Below are 21,255 nucleotides of genomic sequence, written 5' to 3' on the forward strand. Positions count from 1 at the left end.
AAAAAAACGTAGTCCATGGAACTTCTCTGCTACAGCTAGTCAAAGGCTAAATAAAAGCAAAGGAGAGCTCTCTCCTGCTGTCCACTGCAGACAGCACAGTCTGTGTGTAGGAATGTGGGGAAGCAAGTGCAGTCTCTGGTAACAAACTCTGCAGCTCTTTTCTCCACCTTTAGTCTTGGAACCAATCTTAAAGCTGCAGAACTTAATATACAACCCAAACAGAACAAACAATTGGGGATACGAGCATCATAAAGTCAAGCCAGGATATTTGCTCATCACAGGGCTGTTATGAATGACGTTCTATTTGTCCAATTTATCAGACAAGATTAAATTTAGCAGCAATTTTTTTAACAGTAACAATTGCATATAAATGAATACAATCCAAGTATAGTAGATACATATATTTGAGAATGTACAAAATTGCCAGTGAGTAATTTAGTATAATTGAGGTTTGCATAAAGCTTAAGCAAAACCAACTGGAGAGGGGCCCTCCCCTGTCCGGGGGTATGAGGAGAGGCTCGCCCTCTCTCATGTACCCAACAATCAAGGCCAAAAATCCCACTTTTATACTATATGCTAATACATATTAATACAGAATTTTTTGTAAAGCTCCTCCTAGTTTCTGTTCCTAAAGTCTACGTCACTATGTTGTGTTGCACATGCTCTACTAGTAGTTAGGGGGTCTCTCATCCCGTTGAGGGTCTTATTTCCGATGAAGGCTCGTCGTCTTCATCAATGACCGAGGTGTGACCCGCAGGTAGCGCATGTGCACTACGTAACTGAGGAGATGTTTTCCATACTAAGATTTTAATTAAGTCCCATGCCTGGAATCATCCCATTTTGGCCCATTTCATGGTCGAATCTTTCTATTTCTAAATGCTGCTTGTCAAACCTACATCATTCTACGACTCCCTTCTAACATCTTGAGGATTGCATCTGCTTTGTCTCACTCATCTCCTTTTTGCTTTGTAACGATTATTTTCTATTGATTTGAGTATAATTTTGCTAATATATTTACAATTTAGTTAGCACGAGCCACATTTATCACAGGGCTCATTAAAGTCTGAATCCAGAGGCCCAAAGCTTGGCAGAGTTTCTGCACTCTTGTCGGAAAGAAAGCCAATTCCATTCTATAGAGGTTACTGGCACCAAGGCTCCAATAACCTGCATACAAAGCAGAGTGCTCCTCATTAAAATGACAGGATTGGATTGGAAGGAGTTCTGCACTTGTGAATTGCTCTTTGGCTCCTTTGAAAGGCATTCAGGAAGCTCTCCACGGAGAAACTCAAAGCTATCTTTTCAAAGAAATGCTGAAGAATTATGATAATAAAAAGAGTTGCCATAAGGAAAAATCAGCTGAAAGAGGTAGGAACACGGAGGATCTTGGGAATCTCTCTCTGCTTTCCATTTGTGGTTTTGTGGTGAGTGTAAAAACCACAGGATCCTTAATAGTCATGGTTAGCTTACATTGCCACTGTATACACACAGCTCAGAATGTCATCAGGTGGAGATTGTCATTTCATAGCTGAAATTGGACAAAATCAATGGAAAACACTCCCAGTTACATGGGACCGACTTAGCCCATGGAGGTCTTACCCCAGCAGCAAGTTGAGAGAACAAATCAGAGTCTAAAAAGACAAACCACTGGGATATGGCCACAAGGGCTTGCCCTTGCACTCCTGAGGATCAGAATTCAAGTGGCTTCTAAAGAAAAAAGAAGTCCATATGAAATGGTCTGTGGAAGACCTTCCCAAGCTACAATCCGTTCTGGAGATAATCTTGTAATAGGAAATGATAATTAAAGTCTGTGTGTATCATCTCTGGGAAAAGTTCTCTCATCTTTGGGAAAAAGTGCTCTCATCTTTGCACAGCTTTGTGGTGTGAGCATCCCTGATGACTTTGGGTGCTCAGGTACATCCTCATCAACCTGGGAACTGCGTCTATGTCAGAAAGCAGAGCAACAAGGCACTTAAAGTGAGAAGGAGCAATTCAAGTACTCCTGAGTATTCCTGCAGCAACAAATGGGGATGAGATCAGTGCATTGATACAAGTTCCCCAAGGGAAGCCAGCCCCAACACATGAGGAACTAGAGGAGAAAATAGACTCAGCTGAGAATTTGAGGCTTAAACTTGTTAAAGCATGAAACTATGACCTCTTTCATGTTGTGTAGAATTATTTAGAAGAAATACCATAAAATAAAGATAAGTCATGAAGGGTAAGCTGTGGAAGAACTTAGTAAATTTGAAAATCAAGCTTGTGGAAACCGTGAAGGTTACAAATTGCTGGATTTGTTACAAGAATGCTGATGGACTTGATATGCAGTAATCTGGAATACCATCAATTCAAAAAAGCAATTAAGAACGGGAGAAGACTAAAAGTCCCCACTCTTGCTGGGACTGGCTTTCCTCACAGCTACCAGTCCACTAAAGGCTTAAAGAATTATTTATATATTTATAACCTGTGTTGGAATTGCTATGGTTCCTTTTTTTGTGTGTGTGTGTAATAGTTCAAGGCATTCATTAGATGTTTTGCAAATATTTATACTAACAAACATGATTATCATAGATAAGAAAATGAGCTTTAGAAGTGAGACTTCCAAGATAAATCTTCAAAGTCTCTAAGTGGGGGATTGTTGCAAATAGCTTAGGAGGAAGCAGTTAGTGGAACAGATCAGTGGAACACTAAGAGCTCTGAAACCACCTAGCTCCCAAATCAGCCAGAGCAGTGCAGTTTGTTCGAGAACGTATTGTGCAGCTCAGATAACCAAGATGAAAATGACTACTGTATGGAAGACCACAATGAAAGGTCAACTAAAGTCCAAAAGCTCAGCCACCACTCAGGGTCTCTAAAGATCCCGAACTAGACCGCCAGAGACCAACTGTGCAGACTCAAGCAATTTATGCATATTTAATGATTTCTGAGAAACAGAATGCGTATGCACTGCACAGCCCATTGTGACCTCATGGCTAGTGTTGGCTCTGTCACTATGTGCTCCGCCCCAGCACCGGTATAAAAAAGCAGGGCAGGCACACAGCCAGCACTCACCCGAAACCATCATGCCCTGTCACGGTCGGAGAGGACGCCGGAGCAGGAGCAGGAGCCGGAGCAGGAGCCGCAGGCGCTCCCGGCTCCGGGGCGTGCGGAGGAGGCGCCGGGCCATGTCCCGCCGCCGCGGGGATCGCCGGCACCGCAGCCGCCGCCGCCGCTACCTCTGAGCTGAGTCCGGGGCTCGACCCAGACAGCCAGAGCCCGGAGAGCGCCAGCTATGACACAGGCCTGGCTCTGCCAGTAAAGCCTAGCAAGCTCACACCCGAGTGTGCATGTCCCCGCCGTGCCTCTGCGCCAGCAGCTGCTGTCGCTTGGTGTCCGCCCGGTGTCTGCGTCTCTCTGCTGCCCCAGAGTTTCCCTGGCTCGGGATGTGCCCCTGTTCTCCACGCTAGACTGCTCCGCTGTTGGTCGTGCCTCTTAGAAACAGGGCCCCTATTGCATGAGAGAATGCCTTGAGACCCAGGCCCCTCCAAAACTTTGTCCATGCTGCACTCGTGCCAAGAGCGACATGCGAGTCGCTTTCCTGCCAGTTCAGTATGTCCAGAATTGTACTTAAGTGCTACTTCTGTTCAAAGTTTTCAGGAGGCAAAAAGGGAGCTGGGGCGGGGGCAGAGGGGGGAACGTCAATAAGTGAGAGGTTGTCCTGAAGTTCCTTTTGCTGGGGCAGATGCCATGGGGATCTCTCACCCAGAGCAAGAGCCAGGACCCCCAGGGTAGATCCTCTGCCCTGGATCCGGCCAGGACTGGGGCAATTTTTGCAGCAGCCAGGCAGAGCACGACCAGAACCTTGGGGTAATTAGATACCACCCCCTAGGTGGCAGGGGGAAGTGGAAGGGATTTGTTTTTCCTTGGCCGGTGTGCTGTAAGATGTGGAGTGTGCCAAGAACCGTCTGGTGAACCATCACGTGTGACTTGTTCACCTCGTACGCTCTGCTTTAGTGTTGTTATTACCGTTTCTGTTCTTATTTCACTGCTGTTTCTAGTAAATTGCTCTCATCTTCAACCCATGATCTTTATCTCTTTGTGCTCTCCTCTCCATCCTGCCACAGGGAAAGTCATGGGGAAGTCAGGGAATGGCACATGGTCTGAGGTATTTCAGTGTGAGCACTAAACTGGGGAATGCCATTCCTACACTGCAACAATGTGGGAAACTCCATTTCCTAAGTGATTACTTTCCTTCTCTAGTCCTACAGGAAAATTAGCCTGCTGAACAGCAACTGCTGTAATTGAACTGAAAGCCTGCTAGGTAACACTTGTTTTAAAGTACAGACTTTATAAAGTTACACAGAAAGCAAAACTTAAATATTGCCAAATAGTCTTTATAATAATATTTTAAAATATTTTAAAATCTGTGGTGGGAGAAATTCCTATGGTCTTTTCCCAGAGTGACAAAGAATTCTATAAAGCAAATTACAACTGAATATTTTCAGCTCATCAAGAAAGTTAAGTAGAATAGCAGAAACAGTTTCATTTGAGTTGCATTTACACTCCAAAGCAGATGGTTGACTTTAAAGCTTAAAGCTAAAGAAGGGGAAATGAGAGGATCTGTGTGTTGAAAAATAAAACCATAATAGTGTAATGAACGAGGCCAGAACTTTTAGCCAAAAGTCAGCACTCGTTTATTCAAATGAGCTGTAGAAAACGGAGGACCCGAGATAAGCTCGAGTCACCTCGCAGCAAGCCGGAAAACAAACAAATGTGTGGAACCCCCGACACACCGAGCACTCCCTCGGAACGAACTCCTCAGGAGAGCGACCAGCAGGAGTCTGACAGCCCCTTTTGTACCCCCGCCTTGGGTCCAGGATTGGTGGGGTTTGGATCCCCGTGATAATTGGTCCGGTTTGGGGGCTTTTATTGGTCCTTATCACGGTTCATTCCTGTCCAACCATTCTCTCGGGGCGTCAAGTGACTGGACCGCTCCTTCTGCCAATCTCATCTCATGGCACTGATGTCACTGCGCTGGCCTCACTCTCGAGATGTTACCACTCCCCTCAGGAACAACCCCCACGCCATCCTGGACCCCTTTAAACTTTTAACAAACATTACTTTAACTTACTGTAACATTTCAACTAACTTGAAACACAATTAACTTCTTCAACACTTCACTTAGAAAATTAACAACCTTGACTTGTAACACACTAACTAAATTTTACCCATAACAATAGCATGGTGCAAATGCTTTCTGCTCCTCCCTCAAATGGACATTCTTATATTCAAAATATCATTGTAAGTTGAAGCCAAAATTTCAAGTGACTTGATGTGCATCACCTGTGTTAAATCATTAAAGAGATTAATACAAACACAGAAACATTGACAGCCTTGGTTGGCAGAAAAAGGAAAACTGTCACTTCAGACAACTCATCGAGAGCAGTCAGTGTTAAACCCCCTGCCTGGGCTTCACAGCCACTCCCCACCTGTGCCCATCCCTGCAGGGCAGCGCCAGCATCAGGAGGACCTGTGGCAAGAGGTGGTGACAGTGGCAGGTCCCTGTGCCCAGGGCAGAAGGCACAGCACCTCTGCTCCTAGCTGGAACAGGGGGCACTTGCCTGGGTGGATCTGGTGCCCCAAAAGGAGGAGGGACCCCAGCCCCAGGGCTCTCCCCAGCCCCACAAGAGGCCAATCCACCAGCAGCTCTAGCAGGGCTCCCGGAACTCTTTATTCAAGGAGAAGGAAATCAATTGTTATTTCCCTCACACACTCCCTGCACACTGGTTTCTCTTCCTTCTAATGCCCTTCCCTTTCCCCGTGTGCCCCACTGTGGGTGACACCTCTGTGCTGGGGGGCACAGCCATGGGCCCCTGGAGTGCGAGGGCCATGTCAGCAGTGGTACCTCTTCCCACAGGGAATCCTGCTCCAGCTGCACACCTGCAGCACAGCAGATGCCACAGGCAGAGCGAGCAGCACGAACAGCTGGTCTGGCACAGGACCATGCCCTCAACCTTCCTGTCCAGCTCTCTGGATACACAGTGACTCCACAACCTGTGAGAGTCGAACTGGGGGCACTCCTCTCTGATGTTTCTGCCCAGAAAGTAGAATTAATTTCAGTCATTCAAGCTTTAGAATTGAGTAAAGGAAAATGAGTTAACATTTGAAGTGATTCAAAATACACCTTTGGAGTGGTACATGCACATGGGACTTGTGGAAAGAAAGGGACCTTTTGACATCTCAAGGCACGTTGATCAAAAACGGAAAACATATAAAAGTTGGAAACAAAAAATGGTATTTCTTTTTTTTTTTCTATCCAAGACCATGTACCCACAGGGATGGAAGGCCTGTGCAAGGTCTTTTTGCACCTCTGAGATCACACGAACCATCACGACCCCCGCCTGTATTAACAGCAGATCGTGGCATTAAATTGGTGTCAAGGACAGGATTTTCTGGCGGACAGAAGGGATGCAAGGTTGTGTGCAGTCTGTAGTATGGGAAGGATATATTGCCTCAGCCACACCTAGCTGGCCATCTTGAAAGGGATGAGCCTGTCTAGGAAGCAAGGGGGGCAAATTCAGATTTCCTGCAAACTGCAGACACCTCGATGTAAAGCATCCCCACACTCGCTTGAGGGCTCTGTCATCAGAATTTCACAAAGGATCTCCTGGTGCAAAAGGTGCGACTTTGTTGTTGTTTGGTGGTTTTGTGTGAAAATTTTCTACTTGGTGTAGCGGAGAGACAACCCAATATTTTGTACCTAAGGAGTGCCTCCCAAGTAGTTTGGTCTCTTCACCCGCACAGGGAAGCCAAGGGGGGCACACGGCAAAAGCTCTGTGTGTGAAACTTAAGCCATAGACCTCCCCGTTGTGGTTTTTACTTATCTCTTCATAAAATGACTGAAAATTCCAGTGCAACAGATAAAGCTGCATTTTATGCTTTACTAGCTAAATATAGCGCCAGACCATCCCAAGGTGGGGAGGAATGAGTGAACAAAAATTGGTTAAATCTAGAAAATGTGAAGAAGTTCAAACTGGGCAAAAATGAAACCATACTCTGCTCAGTTTTGGGAGCTTGTCTTGTAGCTGCTATAGAAACTCGCTCTAAGTGAAGAAGTGAGGAAAGCACAACCATAGATTCTTGACAAAACTTAGTCAAAATTTTGCAAAAACAATTAGATGAAGAAAGGGATGAGAACCTTTTGATACAAGCTGCCCTAAGAGAAGAAAGGGCCAAAAATTCAAAGCATGCTGACTCACCAAAAGAAACACAGGAGAAGGAAACTGTCCATATTAATCAAATATACCCTCAAAAAGACCTGATTTTGAAGAAAAATTGTGGGGAACACTGCTGCCCCAACTTGAAACCTGTAATTAAAATAGAATAGGATTCTATCAATGATGCACCCCCCAAGTAACCTTCTCCACAGATTCTGGGAGTTGAGCCAAAGCAGTACACCTGCACGAGGCTTTCTCAAGGGTATAAACACTCCTCCATTTTGGCCCCCCAGGTTTTAGCCCAGGAATTAAACAAGATACACCAAACCTGGCAATGTAGCTGTTTATCAAGATATTGATGATATCCTGGTGGGAGGAAACGAAATAGAAGTAGTGGGAGATACCCAACAAAAAAATAATCTCCCATTTGGAAAGCCTAGATTTGCAAATTCCCTCAGAGAAAATTCACAATCCTCGGGAAGTGAAGTTCCTGGGAATTTGGTGGAAAGGGGGTGTCACATGCATTCCTCCTGATACCCTAACCTCTTTAGATCAGATTTTAATGCCTGAATCTAGAAAAGATATCCAACAAGCTCCAGTATTACTAGTGTTCTGGAGAAAACACATTACAGTCACCACTGGGACCCCCCCGCCCCCTGACAGGGTGGCCCAGAGATCCTCAGTCAGGAAGTGGTATGCTCAGATAGAACATGACTGTAACATTTTCTCAGTAACAGAAAGAGCTGTAAAAAATCTGGCAATACAAGAAACTGGGAGCTTGGCTAACAGCCATGACAAACCTGCCTTGGTAATTAAAATAGCCCCTCCTTTCTCCCCTGAACAATCAGCAAATTCTTGGTTCACTGATGCTTCTGCCTAACGAGAGGGAAAGGTGGGGAAATACAGGGCAGTAGCCCTCCCCACTTCTTCTGGTGAAGGAATTATTACTGAGGGAGAAGGCAGCTCTCAGGTTGGTGAGCTGACAGTTGTTTGGAGTGTTTTCCAACTCGAGGTACAGAGTACCTCTCTTGTTTACATCTACACTGACTCCTATGCTGTGTTTAAAGGAGGTACAGAGTGGCTTCCTTTTTGGCAGCAAAATGATTGGGAAGTTAACAGAATTCCAGTCTGCACTACACGCTGGATAGTTCCATCATTTTAATCTCCTGCCTCCTGGAGGCAGACTCTGTTGTGTTTACTTTTCACAGAAGAGCACCGAGCGACATGAAGAAGTATCCCCTCAGTGTTGGATGACAAGAACAATGTCTTTCCTCCTTTCATGATAACACAAGGCAATGATGTCACAATAATGTGTAAATTAATTTTTGAATCCCTCCTTGAACCTGCATACAGTTATGGCACAGGACCTCACGGCCATGTTTTGTACTGTGAAATTCAAAATCAGAATTGTTGGCTACTCTTAACTGTGGTACAATTTTCTCATAAAATCATGTGTGGTAAAAACATTCCAAAATACTGGGGGGAACTGATGTTAATGTGGTAACACCTACCACCCAACCACCGGTTATGCTGAGCCCAAAAAGTTTTGCTCAGAAATTCAGCCAGCTTATTCACTTTTTCTGCAAAGGGGTGGACAACCTGGTTGTGAAAATGGAATCCTTCTAAGAAACAAACAACAAGAAGCATAACAGGTGTTGTGGGGACAGGACTGGGAATTTTGAATAGTATCAATTCAGAAGTACTGATGAATAAATTGGCTACCACAACTGGAGATGTAGCCAAATTACAGCAGCCACTGCACTCATCCTTAACAGCTTTGGGAACCCAAGAGTGGTTGTCATCAAATGTATTACCAACTTGGGAAAAGGTAAGCAAAATAACATTTCTCTTGCTCTGTCTGTATCTAGGCTCAGTTGTGGATGCAGTCAGTTGCTGCCTCAATTATAAGAGAAGGAGAGGAAGGCACTTTTCCTACTGAAATTCAGAAAATAATCTGGGATAGTGCCACTGATTTTGAAAGAGAATTCCAGTCCTGGTGGAACTTAGTAAATTTTACCTATGACCCCAGCACAAACACAGCCACAGCCTTTGTACTGACGATATGCAATGCTTCAGTGCATTCAATATTCCCCATCATTGCCTTAGGGTTGAACCATGATGGAGCTATTCTCTATCTTTTTGAGCATAGGGAATGGGCCTGTCAAATTGGTGAGCAATGGCAAACTGTCAATTTGGAAACTTGCGCTGTCCGGGAACAACAAGGGTTTATCTGTGAAAGTAACACAATTAGAGCTCAAGATATTTGTTTGGACACAGAACAGAATGTTGTAACTTTGAAATTCACCCAAACAAGATCCCTGAAACAGTACTGGTGTATATAGGCAATGGATGTGCATGCTTTAGAAGTACTTGTGATAGTGTTTTCATAGAAAATTTGGTAGTGAACACTAAAAATCATTGAAATCTTTGTGTTTGTAACTTTACTAGAATTGCAGGATGTGACTTTTCCTATGTAGCTCCAGTTACTTCTTACCACTTTTTGAAGTCAAATCACACATTGATCCACCATCTATTGCCCACCCCCATTGGAATAAACCTCTCTCTGGTGAAGCAATTGCTGCTTCACTGGGATTTAATTGAAATTTTGGAAAGGATCAAGAAAAATGGACAAAACCCCTTAATAACTGTTCATCACAATGTGAAAGCAAAACATGGTGTTTTGGAAAGAGTAAAGAAAGATGCCAAACACAGGTGCTGGGATACTCTATTTGAGTGGTCACCTACTGCTACAGGTGTCCTGACCAAATTGTGTCATCCCATCATTGTTCTCTTGATTTTTGGCTTTAATTGGTTTTGTTTTATTAGCAAACCTATACATTATGAATTGGAGAATGATGAAACACTTAACAAAATTGGCATCTGTAATGGAGGTACCCAAATCGGTCACTGTTGACATCCCTAAGGTTATTGACACAAGACAAACTACACAGGTGTTCAAAAATAGGATAAACTGTGATATTGACTGAAATTGCTTATTTTAATTGTGTGGTATGTTTTGGAATTATTTAAATTTTTTTGTAATCAAAATTTGAAAATTTACTTCTTCTTTTGTAATCAAAAAACTGAAAAAATTGTTAATTTCTTTGTAATCAAAATTGAATGTATATTTTAATTGAGACTTGATTATTTGTTTTGTTTTGTTCTCTCTCTCCTTTTCCTTTCCTTTATTTTTCCTGCTTTTCTATTCTGTCTGATTCTGTCTCTGTTTTCCGGGATATGCTACCAACTTGGATGGGTCCTGAAGACTTCACAACAACACTGCAAAGGAGCGCTCTTGACAACGATTGTGAGTCCTGGGGGGTTTAAGGGTCAGTCCGAAGTTTCCCTCGTTTTTGTCTCACGACCATCACAAGAAGACCCCGAGGACTCCCACCCGGGCTGACTCTGGACAATGTTTTTTTTGGCCTGGTCGAGATGGATGCTTGCCAAGAGACTGTTTGCAGGTGTGTTGTGTTCACTGCACTGTGCTGTCATGGTACCAGCTGAAGCCTGCATGTACTGCACGTACGCACCTGTCTCTTGGAGCTCCTCACAATGGTCCATAAATCTTCCCAGCTCTCAGCCAGAAGCCACTCGCTTTGACCCTCTGGAGAAGACCCTTGAGTATTCCCCACGGATGAAGGTCTATTGGCTGAGGATCACGAGGACGTCCATCTGATCTGTTGGTAGCTATTTCCCCATTCTCCTCTTTCTCTCTCTCTCTAGACTCTGTTTCCTATATCTCTCCCCTCTATCACAACTGAGGTGTTAGCATTCAATAAAAACACATTGCTCTGAATAAACTGATTTGTCCCCCGCTATTTGCCTGCTTGCACCTCTGAGATCAAACGAACAATCATGACCTCCATGCTGTGTTGGCAGATCATGACAGGAACACGGCGATATTTTGGGCTCTCTGCTAAGGTGGGCAGGGATCCCTCATGAGGTGTGCAGCAGGGTTAAACTAGACGTGTTTTTTCAGGCTTCTCAGCACAGCAAAGGGACACTCTGGGTCGAGGTTGTGCAAAGTTTGCTGGAAGCCTCCTGCAAAGCCTTGGGCCCGGCCTGCGGGCCCAGCGGGCGGGCAGAGCCCATCCCTTGGGGCCGGGCGGGGCCTCTGGAGCTGCCGCGCCCTGGTCGGGCCGGGTCCCGCGGCCGGGCCGGGCCGGGTCAGGGCCCCGGCAGGGAAGAGCCGCGGCCCCGGGCTCTGATGGCGCTGCCGAGCAGTGCCGGAGGCACAACAAGGGCCTCGCTATGCCCTGGCCCTGTGCTGCAGCCAAAGACACATTTACAGCCACGGCTGTTCCTGGGCCACAGCAGGCACCTGGGGTTACAACTGAGGCGGTGGCTTCTCACACTGAGGACTTCCCTGCAGTTGCCTCAAGCAGATGGGGAATTCAGCACAGCATGAAAACGGTTCTGATGGGTTCTGGTCTGTGCTCCCGTCTAGATCAAGAGATGGATTGACTGGAAGTCCTGGTTGGTCACAGTGTGAAGATCATAGTGCGTGCTGCAGGCAATTTCTGAATGTCCCTTTCCTGACAGAAGAATCCCTGATTATGAACCCTGCCCAAGAGTAGCCCCAGGAGCAGTGGGCAGAGGCAAAGCAAGGTGGGGAGGAGAAAGAGCAGGGTCTAGATTGCCTTTGAAAGGCAGATGAGCTGTGGGGCCTGCTCGTGGCCAGGGACCCTGCCCAGAGCCATCCCCTGCTGGCCGGGGCCTTGAGGGGCAGCTGTCCAGCTGGGCCAAGGTGTGCCAGCAGCTCCAGCCGTGCTGGGGAGCCTTGCCAGCTCTGGGCCCAGCTGTGCAGGAGGGTCCCTGTCCACCACCAGCAGCTGGGGCCTCAGACACTCCTCTCTCCACAGGAGCGCCCCTGCAGCTTCACGAGAGCAGCAAACGACTTCAGTCTGGACGAACTGGATCTGTCATCTTGCATCTCCATGCACGTGTCCGTTTTCCCTCCCCCAAATGCATGACCAGGTAATTCCTGTGCATATGCTGCCACCAGGATGCAGAAAAGGACCCTCTGTCCCCAAAGGGACTGTCCTTCCTCTCCAGCCAGGACAAGAGTTGGGGCCCTCTGGCCAAGGCAGAGCCTGAGTCCAGAAAAACCTTTGGGCTTCAACTCTGGTGTCTGGGTGGTGTCACCAGCACTGGCAGAGCTCCTTGTCTGGGCACAGCCAGGGCTGGGCAGGCAGCGGCCAGCTGGTCCTGAGATCAGCAGCTGCTATGTTTATTTTTCAATTGGCTAGATTTAGGAAAAATTTTCACCAAAACAATTCCCCAAATATTTCTTCCCTTTTCCCCTAGTAGTTTAGGATTTTTCAAGTAGTTTTAGAAATCTGAAAAGCTTAGAACATTTTTACACTTCTAGAATAAAAAAGAAAACTTCATTTAGTTGGTACTCTTTACTCTAGCACAAACTAAAACAGCCCAAGACACCCAGCCTGTCAGAGTCGTTCCATCAGCTGCCAGGGGTGGAGGGGGCGGGTCCCAGACAAAGGCACCAGCACTCCTGCTTCTTGTAACAGCACCTAAGCCTCGCCCTGCTCTTTGGGGCTACAGCTTCAGAGCTGTATTCTCATTTCTGGCTGTAAGTGAATACATCAGAATGTTACTGGTAGTTCCTTAGCCACCTGCAGTGCTGCACTTGGGAACTGCACATTGGGAGAGATGTGCAAGGAGTCCCTAAAGGCCCTAAGCCCTGCTTAGAGCCCAGGATGTATCCAGAGAGTACTGTTCTGTTCATATGGTGTGTGGGGTTGCTTTGCTTTTATTTCTGCCAGATCCCCAAAAATGCTGCTGGTGGGAGTGCAGGGGCCCCTTCTTTGAGCTGAAGGCACAGCTGCAACATGCACAGAGGTATGATAGGGAAGCACAAGCAGTCAAGGGTGGCATTGGTCTGTGTGTGTCCCTTCCAGAGGGAGGGAGATACAATGTAAACCTTCAGGGGAATAAAGACCACTGTTCTGAGCAGCGTTTAAAATCCTGGGTTTTCTTGGAACTGGCCAATTTCCTACTCCTTGTCTAAAGCCCCAAGGAAACTGAGCATGGCCTTCTGAGTTCTCCAGAAGATTCATCAACTGCCCATTCTTAGACTGAGAGTGCAGAATTCTTTTGCTTGATTTCCTAATTAGAGCTGGCTTTCATGGTGTGTTGTTTTCTCCACAGCTGATTTTGGCCTCTTTGCTCAGCTCACCCCTGAGCAGAGTAGATGGAGCTCAGTGGCCGGCGCTTCTGGGTGGATGGCACCTGAAATCATGACAGGTCAACCATATGGCCCCAAAGTGGATATTTGGTCTTTTGGAATTGTGGGAATTGAAATGGTGGAACGAGAAGTTCCTTGCCAAACTCCTGTCTGGGTGAGGTGCAAATACTTACTGATCCCACTGTCTTTCCCACCTGTCCCATGTTCTGTGTGCCACTGGACAAAATCCCATTGCCATCTGCTGGCACCACTTCCATCAAGGTCCTTTTCTAAAACTGTCCCTGTATCACATCATCATCTCCTATACTTTTGGTTGTCTCAGAAGGGAAGTGGCAGGTAATCAGTTCAGCAACGTGCCATTTTTGCCTCCAGCCATGTCTGACATCTCATTTGCTTTTTGAACAGTGTTGGAGCTCTGTTCCTGAAGGAAAGAAATTATTCAATGAAACGGTTAGATATGTGATAAATATCCTTCAAATTGGAGGTTGACTCTTCCTAGTTTCAACTTTAAGGAAATAGTAAAAAAATAGAAAAAAAAAAGAAAGGGAAAGGAAAGAAAAAAGAACAAAAAAACCCAAAAAACAAAACCAGGAAACAAAAATATCCCCCCGTAAAAAAAAAAAAAACAACAAAAGAAACAAACAAAAAAAGCAAAAAAAAAAAAAAAAAAAGAAAAAGAGAAAAAGGAAAAAGGTAAAAAGGAAAAAGGAAATGGAAAAAGGAAAAAAGAAAAGGAAGTGGAAAAAGCAAAGGAAAATTCAAAGGAAAAAGTAGACATAAAGAACAATCACCAAAATTATTCCGAAGCAGTTCTGCTTGCTTTTTCCTTTTTTTACCAAGAAGAGGACAAAAAGCTTGATGAGTTTTGTTTTTTGGCAGCTCTGCTTAAGGGACCAACAAGCACTGCAGACATGCCTTTTATGTAATTACCTTTGGAAATTGTAGAGTTAGTTAATATAGCAAAGTCCCTCTTCCAAAATGCCTGTTAAGCTCATGTGAATCCTCAGGGAACCAAATGTGCTTTTGATGATGTAGTTCCCACTAACTAGGTGATTCAATGAGATCAGCTGCCAAGGTGAGATCCCCTGCATGTTGGAAAAGCTGTGGCTGCTTTGGGCTTTCAGTGTTTTGTTGGTACAGCAAAGTCATCTCAGCCTCTCTGCCAGGGCAGAAACTGCCAGTGCAGAGTGCAGGTTAAACAAAGGCATCTGGGAGAGCAGTGACAGATGTGAAAGGAGCAGGCTGAGCCTCGTGTTTCCTTTTTCTCCAGCCTCAACTCCTGATAGCCACAGGAGGGAGACCAAAGCTGCGGCAGCCCAACCTCTTCTCGCCTTTGCTGCGGGACTTCCTGAGCTGCTGCCTGCAGACAGACGAGGCTCGGCGCTGGTCTGCCAAGGAGCTCCTGCAGGTAAAATGCAAAGGGGCTGCAGGTGAAAGAGTGTCCGTGGGATGGGCTCCTCCTCCACTGGAGGCCAAGGCATCAGATCAGCCCCCTCCTCCTCACCTCCAATCTTGTGCTTTTCAAATGAAAATGGTGAGGAATCCCTGACTGGGCTGGGCTGGCAGGGAGATGCAAAGGTCATCTGGTCCAAGTGGCCTGCAATGAGCAGGGACATCTTGAAGGAGATCAGGTTGCTCAGAGCCCCTTCCCATCAGAGCTGGAATGGTTCCTTGGATGGAGCACCTATCAGGTTGTGGGGTAACCTGTACCAGTGTTGCATCATGGTCCTTAGAAATACTCAGACTCAATCCCCTTTTCACTTAAAAATATTACCCCTACCTTTAAAACACCAGGTTTGGGAAGTCATGGTTCATTGCTCTTTTGTTTTTTTCTCCTTTTGTGCAGCATCAATTTGTAACATCAGCCAAGCATCCAGCCTGGTGCCACTGATCCTGTCACTGAAGCAGTGGAAGGAGGAGGAGAGTGGCAATCCATTCAGGACCATTTTCTGCAATACCAGCCTAGAGCAGGACTATAGAGTAGGATTGTAGAATAGGATTGTAGAGTAGGATTTTACAGGAGGATTGTAGAGTAGGAATATAGAGTAGGATTGAAATGAAATAAAGTTTCTGAAACCTCAACTCATTTGGAAGATACCCCTCCTTCTGAGCCTGTGAGAAAGTTCAACATTTCTTTCTGAATTATCAGTTGTTTCCTCATGCTGCAAAGTGACATTTCTGGCTTCCTTGGTGTGCTTCAAAAGTGGGGAAGGCTCTTCTTTATTCATCCTCTCCGGACCACAGTGCCTTTGGAATATGGCCTAATGGCCAGGTTTTGCCCAGCCCTGGTGCTTCTTTTTGAGACAGAAGGGGAAATGGAACTTGCAGGCAAAACCAAAGGAGTGGTGCAGCCAAATCACCCTGTGCAGGTGCAGGCCTTCAGTCGTGAGTGGGCAGAGGCAGGCTGGAAGGAGGCCCTTGGAGCTGCAAGAGGCAGCAGCCCGGCCCTGGGTGCCTCCTCCTGGCACCGGGCGAATCCTCTGCTCTCAGAGCCAAGCTGGCAGCTGGCTGGGCCCCAGGGGAAGCGCAGCCGTGCTGGGCACAGCACAGACTGGTGGCATTGGCCCCCTGGAGTGTGGCCAGCAGGAGAGAAAGGCAAAGAGCAGCCCAGGGCTGGTGCCCTGGCTGAGCATTGCCCCCTCTTGGGCCGGCTGCCCTGTAACTCCTGGGCAAGGTCAGCAGTGTGTGCAGCACTCTGGGCACAGGGGCAGGGAGCCGGGCTGCTCCGCAGGCTCCAGCACAGGGCAGCGTCCTTCAGGCACGGCACTTGTGCCAGGGGAACCGAGGCCAGCGGGAGGCAGGGACAGCTTGTCAGGTCACAGCTGCAGGAGACAGTGCCTCACACAGCCCTGCGAGGAAGCGCCTGCAATCCTGGACTTGTGCACGGAGCCACAGCAAAGGTGTGAAATGCAGAGTGCTTTGCAGAAATATTCAGGGGCACCAGGCCAGCCTGCTTTGTGCTCTCTGCAGCACAGCAAGGACTGTGCAATGCAGCTCTGAGCTGCTGGGAGAGAGGTATTATGGGGATGTGCCTGAGGGTTGGGCTTGAGTGGTGAAATGATTTGGAAGGGAGCAGAATAATTTCAGTAGTCAATCTGTGTGGACACACACATTTAGAGAGCTAGGAAATTACAGCCTGAAAATTCTTTCCCAGGCTTGGATTTTCCTGCCTCTCAGGTCCATTCCCAGACTGATAAGCTGGTTGTAGCTTCAGTTAGGGAGGAATTCTCCCAGGATGATAATTTGTCAAAACAGAATGGAATCTGGTGAAAAACAAAATGGAATTCATTAAAGATTAACACCTGGTGTTTTTCCCGTGGGACACATCCTGAAGTATGGTCTCATGGATGTTTTTCCCAATTATCCAATGAGCTACTGTCCTGTCTTAGCTCCTCATAATATGCTTTAAATTGTCCTGTCTTAGCTCCTCATAATATGCTTTAAATACGGGCTGTCCGTTCAATAAAGTTGGCCTTTTTTCCCCAAAGAGGTCCATGTGTGTTGCTGTTCTTGCTGTCTCTCTCTCTCTCCAGGGCAGTAACTACAAATCTGTGCTTTCTTTATTCCTTTTTGGAAGACAGATATAATGTAGCTTTATTCAGCAAAAGTCTTTTTTTGGTTTTATTTTAGAACGACTACTCAGGCAAGACCTTCAAAACAGCAACTGAAGCAATTCCCACCCGGTGAACAAAAAAGCCCAAACCCCCTACATCTTTCTACTGTAGATCTTGACTTTTTGGGCTAGTCCTGCAAAGGGCTTAGCTCCCTTTAAGGTGGGAAACACCTTCTTGTCTTGTCAGCCAGGACAAAGGATGCTGGGCCTGTTCTAGAATCAGGCCATGAGCTTGTTTGCTTTTGCTTTTTGTTTTGTTGCAGCCCCTCTGTGGCAAATGTTCATAACCTTGCAAGCTGACCAAGCTTTGCTCACTCTGTCCATCCCAGTGCTTCTGGCAGAGGCAACAGATGGAAGCCTCTTCGGCTGGGAAGGGAACCTATTTGGAATGATGTAGTGATCCCAAAGTCCAACAACACTGCACCAAAAGATTAGACCCCTCACTCTTCAGTACATTCTAACTGGTCCTGCCTAAGATGGTTCTAGTGAATCTCTGCCAGGGCTCACACCTTTATTGCAGGGCTGTTCTTCCTCTCAGTAATAATGGCTCAGCTGTGTCTTGATGACAGGCTGCTAACCCAAGGCCAGTCTCATCCATATCCCTTAAAGAAGGACTTTACCTTAGATCCTGAAATGTTGCGTGCATGTGTGTAAAAAAGCCAACAGAAACCTTTAGGAAAATCAAGGTGCAAAAGCAGATTCCATTAATCAAACCCAGAGCAACTGCATTAAAATGCAGGTCTATAAGCCTTTCTTCAGAATTGTCTTATTCGTGGCTCCAGAGTAATTTTTGAGAGATAACTAGGCTGCCCCTAACAAGTCTAGATTACTTATCAAGCAGTAATTAGTCATCCAGAAAGCTTTCCAGCTGTTGTGTGGCATTTTATGCAGATAACTGGTCCCTGGACATTGCAACCAGCTTCTGACTTATGTCTCTGCATTTCTTTTCCATGTTCTCAGCCCAGAGCATCCTAACACATTCCACAGTGACTCCTCACTCCGATCCCATGTATTCTCCCGTGGAAGATTCCTTGCTCTGTTTTCCTTGCCACCGATGGGGATCTGCAGTCCCTGCCCGGCACTGCTCCTTGTGGGTTCTCCAGCCAGAGGCGATGCTGTGGCGCACCTGGCGCAGGTGAGCCTTGGGCCCGAGGAGGGACCGACGCTCTGAGCTGCCGCGGATACGGCGGCGAACCCGAGCGGTGCCATCGCCTCGTTGGGAACCCGAGCGGTGCCCAGGGCGCTGCCTCCCCGGGCAGGGCTGTGCTCTCACGGCCGCCGGGGCTGCCGAGCAGTCGCTTTCCACGTGTCTCCGGCTCCGGGGCCGCCCCCGCAGCCGCGCTCTCCCAAAGGCGCTGACCCGCGCCCATTCCCGGCCCGGCTGCACGACTCCCTGTGTCTGTTAATCAGGCTTTTTCTACTGGCCCAGTTTCTGCTTTGTAACCATGACTATTCTAGAGATTTGTTTTGCTCTCAGCAAATCTGCTGACAGACAGCAAATCACACCTGTGTTCACTTGCGATGTTCAAGAGCTCCTGGGAATACCTTACAATGGCAATCTATGTCATTCACAGCACTCTCTGATACTTCAGTGACAAATCAAGTGATACTGGTTCAATACTGCGAGCTGTAGCAATGTGTTTATCTTTTGAATCTGTGGGTTGAGGCGAAAATAATCAGCATTAATTAGTCAGCAACATAAAAAAAGTGATGAGTTTCAATCACTAGAAATCTAATCCGTAGAAAACACATTTTAAGTATAACTAAGATGAGCTAGATAAGCTATCGTTATCAAATGATTTTTTCATCTTCAGGATCAGTGTCTCTTAGCTCCATCATTTATGAGATCTTCACGTTAACTGCTATACACAATATCCTACAGATACTTTGTGCAGCCCTTCTGTTAATGATGTCTAATGTTTACTACAGATGATGCATCAATTTTGTTTTTCTTCAGTGATAATTAAAATCATTTTTTGTACAATCCTAAATCAAACTTCATCGAGTTTGTCAATATTCTAACCACTTAATTTTTGAAAGAACAGTAGCGCTTCTCTTCCTGATTTTACTTAGAAAGAACGAAACATGAGACTAGCAAAAAATGTCGATGAGAACTTGTTTATGTAGATCATTTATTCAGCTGATACTTCATATCTGTACAAATATACATTATTTTTAGATAATAGTGTATTTAACCAAGGGTTTACAAAGTGATGTAAAATAACTATCAGGTCACTGCTTTAAATGATTTGCTCTCTTCCCTTCGTTTATCCTTTCTGTTCCTGAGAACCATGGGGAGTTGTAAATGACAAAGAAGTTCCAAGGTATCCATTAGTCCAGTGGATTACTGACATTAAAATCAAAATCAAAAGCATACACATGCCATGTTTACTAGGAAAAAGAGAACAAAAAATAAATCTAGATTTTTACTCCATTTTAATCAGATTTAATGGAAATATTGCACAGAATGAAACAGAATTTAGATTAAATTTTAAACCAGCCCTGCAATTCTCACCCTTAATCGTTTTAGCAAAGTGTCTTTTTACTATAGGTACCTTAGAAAATAATTTAAAATAAAGTTCTATGGAAACATGCTGTTGCAAAACAACCACCCTTTCTTAAATTTACCCTTTCTTCACGGAGATCAATGGATGTTCTATAAATCTGCTAAAGGAGAGAATGCATGGTTCTAAATGCTGAGCACTACCTTTCGAAACACAGAGGGTACTTAATGCAGAGACAGTCTAAGAGATCTAAAAACCAGTTTTAAGCAATGGGGCAGCAAGTTCTGAAGTCTTATAATTGATAATATTGATAATCAGGTCTCCTCTCTGCAGTGGGTTTGATCTCCAAAAGCCAAGCAGAGGCTGCGGGACAGGGAGCTGAGCTGTAACTGCAGTACAGGAGGGGTCCCGTTGTTGGCTCAGGAACAGCTCCCCTGTCCATCAGCAATGTGCCCGCTGCTCCTGCCTACTGCCAGTGCTTCCCTGCAGTGCCAGCAGGAGCTGCTCCCTGCCGCCGCCCAGCTCCTCTGCCTGCCGTCCCTCCCAGTGCTGGCACTACAGCTCCCTCCTGCCTTGAGCCAAATGCCTGCTGCACCTTGTGCTGCCTGTGCCAGGTCTCTTTCTCCAAGCCTTTGACTGCCGGGCTTCTGCCCCAGCCCAGGGGCATTGGTTATTTCCATCACCAGGGAGTTTTACACAATGAACCATTTTGGTTTTACCTAAGAGGTGAATCATTAAGATTGTGGTGCTTTCTTGTACCCAATGTCCTGTTAAGACCAACAACGAGCTCTTCCTACAGCTTAGTTTGTGGCTATTCCTACACCATTTTGTTCCACACTGCATGCCTAAAGAAAATATATCCTTTTCCTTACTAAGTTTGGGCTGCAGCTTAGTGCAAATATGTGTGAGAAGAGAATAAATGTCATAATCCCCTGACATTTTTCTCCTCCCCTCTCCAGCCAGGGTGCTGCCTGAGGGGGTTCTAGAGATGGACCACAACTCACAGACAAATAACCTCAGACAGGTTCTATTACCCACAGATGGACAGACTTGGGAGGAATTGGGTGCCACAGGCTGTCATACACTCACCAAAGCTTAAGGATCAGTTAAGAAATAGGGGCAAACATTGATGTGGTCACTCATCATAGAAACAAGAAGTGCTCCAAAGCCAATGTCAGTTTCCAAGGGAAATTTATTACAGATTGCTACAACTGCGATGCTTATATACGATGACCAATTTCAGTTCTGTTGGGCGTTGAATTTTCCCCTTTTCTTTCTGTGAAATTGCGGGCGATGGTGAGGGAAGGCATGCAGACAAGCAATATGATTGATAAAGCAAGCTCCGTTTATTCTCTGTTACAATGGCTTTTTATACACTTAGCAAGCAACAAATACAGCTGTCACATTTTGATTGGTTGCATACAGATTCCTACCTTGCTGCTTCTTCTTGCCAGGATTCTTCCTTGTTCTCATGACAAACTTCTCTAAAGTTGCATAGAACAGGATGACAAGATTACAGTGCTGTGACAATTGATAAAAGATTCGTGCTAATCACAAAAGCATTAGGGTTTGTATAAACCAGAATACTAAGCTCTAAAGTGAAGCATGGACGCTAGATAAAGGAAATTATATGATTAAATAATTCTTTTTAAAATCACCTTATGTTATATTATGTTGTATTATGTTACATTATAATATGTTATGTTATGTTTTTCAAATAAGTTGTATCGGCTACCAGCT

This window comes from Sturnus vulgaris, chromosome Z, assembly GCF_052056855.1.
Source record: "Sturnus vulgaris isolate bStuVul1 chromosome Z, bStuVul1.hap1, whole genome shotgun sequence".
NCBI classification, from domain to species: Eukaryota; Metazoa; Chordata; class Aves; order Passeriformes; family Sturnidae; genus Sturnus; species Sturnus vulgaris.